The 3,667-nt window shown below is 39.0% G+C and overlaps 2 non-coding genes across 2 annotated transcripts; both read left to right on the top strand.

Moving 5' to 3' along the window:
- Positions 1-302: 302 nt before the first annotated feature.
- Positions 303-409, top strand: LOC128091654 (U6 spliceosomal RNA). Its single transcript, XR_008211498.1, has one exon. It is a non-coding gene; the product is annotated as a U6 spliceosomal RNA (small nuclear RNA).
- Positions 410-423: 14 nt separating this feature from the next.
- On the top strand, positions 424-495 carry TRNAA-CGC (transfer RNA alanine (anticodon CGC)). The gene has a single exon. It is a non-coding gene; the product is annotated as a tRNA-Ala (tRNA).
- Positions 496-3,667: the final 3,172 nt, after the last annotated feature.

The raw sequence follows: 3,667 nt of genomic DNA, 5'->3' as shown, positions 1-3,667 counted from the left end.
GAACTGGAAGTCCTCAGCCAGGACCCACAGACCTACCTCTGAGCTGCTAAATCACCACTGGAATCAATAAGTGCTGAATGTCTGTAGGTCTGCCAACAGAACTTATAACAGTGTCTGCTTTGTCCACTGCTTAGGGACCACAGTGATACCTGAGCACTTCTAGGCATCGTTGAGAAACAAAATCATTCAGAATATTTATTTAATCTGGAACAGCTTAGCATTTTTGTGAGTTTTAAGTTTGGGATGACTACATTTCCTGGAGATAAATCCACTATTTGTCTCTTCATGATTAGTAGCCAAATGTGCTCATTTCAGAAGCACATATACTACAATTGGAATGTTGCAAAGAAGATTAGCATGGATCCTGAACAAAGATGATATGCAAATTGGCAAAGTGCTCAATTTTTTGTTTTTCCCAGGGCAGGGGATGTAGCTCAGCGGGAGAGCGCTTGCTTCGCATGTAAGAGGTCCTGGGTTCAATCCCCAGCATCTCCACACTTTTCCTGCCTCACAGCTTGTGCAGGGGGAAATGCCTGTTTGGATGGGGCCCTGGGCAGCCTGATCTGGTGGCTTGCAACCCTGCCCATGTCAGGGGATTGGGTCTTGATGATCCCTTCCACCCTGAATCGTTCTATGATTCTATAAAAAGGACAAGCAGGTAGTAGGCTTTTCTTTCCAGAATGTTATACCTATGCTTCAAAGACCAGCCCCAGCAAGGACAAGGAAACACATGTCCCAGATGATGGCATTGAACTATGGATTATTTCTGTTGCCGTCCAGCACAGACAGACTCAGAAATCATGACAACAATTTATCCCAACTCTACGCATTCTGTAGAGCAGAGGACAAGGCCCAGTGGAAGACATCAAACCAGAATGGAGCAATCCTTGATACCATCCAGCTCTGCCCCAACTTTTCATTGGAGCTTGGGTGAATCATTTACCTCTGGGATGCTTATGTACTTCAGACCTTCTTTTCATTGCCTTATGTTGTGACTGTTCAATTGCTGAGCTGGGATCTTCACTAGGAGCTGGTAGTAGTCTCAGAAGAGTTTTGCCTCCTAGCACTGATTACCACCAAATCCAGGAAGCAGGTGAAATGATGATGGAGGAATGCAGTGACCAGAAAGAGAACGTCTGCATTTCTCCTCTTGCTCCCTGCTTTCCAAGGGTAAGACCACCATGTGTGCATATTTCTCAGAGGCATCTGAGAAGTTCTAGATGATTCTCAGAGATGTCCTTTCAGAGACTGCAAGTATATCACGGTTAATAAGAGCTTAAACTGTGAGTCTTTCCCTCTTGATGGTTTTCGTATCTGTACAGCTATTAGTCTTTCTTTACATACCAATTCATGTGGCAAAATATAATATCATAATTGCAGTGTGCACAGCTTTGACTAAGCTGTGAAATAGTGGCTTACAAGGTAAATCTTCACAATGGCTGGCAGACAGAGTAAGAGCTGAAAAGAAATCTTGTATTATTTCATCCTAACCAGGAGCATAGAGTATATAGCTCTTCTGCTGCTGCTACCCCATGTATTTTCTGACTGGTGCTGTGTTATAAACTATATGCAAAGGAATAGAGATGACACAAAGGAGAAACAAAGCCTGGTAAAAGAGCTACAGACTGCACAGAGCAGCCAGAGAGGGCCATTCGGGCTTTCATTTATAATGAGCAGAAAAGCAGTGACCTGACCAATTATATGTCTGTGCTGTGCTCTTTCTGCCATGGTAATTTGTTTGCTAGAAGACACATGGCTATTTTAAACACTTTTTTATATAGACACTTGGCAGTCTCTGCAATGATCGGTTAAGCAGACAGTTATGCCTTCCAGTGAAGCTGGCAACAATGACTTACAAATATTTCTTTCTGTACAATTAAGCTGCACTCTTGCTGTTGAGCAATGCAAATTTCTTGTTTCTTTCTATGGTTCCTACTGGGATTTGAGGTGTTCCAAGTAATCAGAGATACCCAGGGCAGAACTGAAAAGGATTGTGAGGTTTTAAGATATTCCTAGATTTCTTTAGATATTTAAAGACTAGGGAACTCTTTCCTATATCAGTAGTACAGTACAACTAATACCTAAACATTCTTTCTGTCCTTGCAGGAATCTGAACAAAAAACATCCATATCCAAGCTGGCTCTTGCTTTAGTTGTGAATATATAACCATTCATTCCAGACACTCTAAGCACTCGACACTTAAACCTAAGGTTATTGCATGATAAGATACTAAGCACACAGAGGAGTGCTTGCACACATAGGAAATGCAAATCCCATCTTCCATTTAAACTATGTGTTATGTTAGGTCTCACCTCATTCATGTCAACAGCAATTATGCTCGTTCATGCCCAGTCTGAAATGGGTCTGTGGAAGGGTAAGGTAAAATTCAAATGCCCTCAAACAAATGAAGCTCCCGAAGAAAATAGCATGGCATTTACTCTAACGCAGGTATCAGAGTTTGGCCTATAGAAAACAAAAGAGTGAAGTTTTGAAACTACTTTTGAAATGCATGGTGGTTTTCCAAATTTTTGTGATTTTACCAGTTTTTGTGATGAAACTCCTATTCTTTTACTGTTTTTTCATAGCTCCCTCCTTACTCTCCCTGATGGGGAGAGTTTCCTGGTAATCAGCTTCATTTCTCTTTCTCTCAATTTCTTTACATCAATTCCAGTGAATACGTTACTGAAGCTCTGCCCAAAAAATTCATACATCTTCAGGAAAAAGCAGCTGATTGGCGTAGCCAATAGTAATAATATTTTTATTTATTTCCAGGTATGGAATTTGTATCTCTTTATTGAATTTAATCAGTATAAAGATATGGAAAAATAACTGTGAAAAGCTGTCAGATAAAATACATATGACTCTATCGATATTGCCACCTTCTCCTTTCCTTCTCCCAAATCCTTTCTGTTAATAAAATTTGGCCTCCTTTGGTGGAGGGCTGTATCTAGGATTTGAGAATATTCACATTCAGTATTATTTTGAATGTGAGCATTTTTTTCCCTTGAGAATAAGAAAGTTCTAATAACAGAATTAATACAAAGCACATTTGGCTGATTAGATGAGAGCATGAATACTGTATGTTATCAATTAGCTGCTTTGATGAGCTACTCCATCTGACAGAGAACTGGAGATTTTTTTATGTCTGTTACTGTGTTTATCTATCTATAGATCTACTTAACAGATATCTAGGTTCAGGCTCTTAGTAATTTTTAAGTTAGCCTTTTCTCTTTCCTGCAGCCAACCCTTCAGAGATTCTACAGTGTTGAATTAATGATTGAGCAATAATTCCATAAAAGACAAAGGGCATATTTTTTTTAAATGTTATGAAGATAATTTTTAGTGGGAGCCTGAAGCATTGATTATTGTGAGCCAAATGCAATAATTTGTGAAGACACGAAAGTCATTAACAAAAATCAGACATACTAGTTATATTCCAGGATATTTACATCTCACAAATGAGGAAATGAGATATTGAAAGGCAGAAGTCTGCTGAACTGAAAGATATTCTATAAAGGAATAACTGTTTAGGGAGAAATAGTTTCAGGATGTGAAAAATGAATGTTTTACTTAATAAAATTATAACTGAGAAAAATACATACAGCCTTAATTCACTATGGTAAATCAGCTATTTTTAGGAGATATTGCCTCAAATATCTCCTTCAGA

The sequence above is a fragment of the Tympanuchus pallidicinctus genome, unplaced genomic scaffold (assembly GCF_026119805.1).
Source record: "Tympanuchus pallidicinctus isolate F22 unplaced genomic scaffold, pur_lepc_1.0 scaffold5, whole genome shotgun sequence".
NCBI lineage: Eukaryota > Metazoa > Chordata > Aves > Galliformes > Phasianidae > Tympanuchus > Tympanuchus pallidicinctus.
The sequence above is the reverse complement of the archived record's forward strand: the minus strand, read 5'-3'. Positions and strand labels throughout refer to the sequence as shown.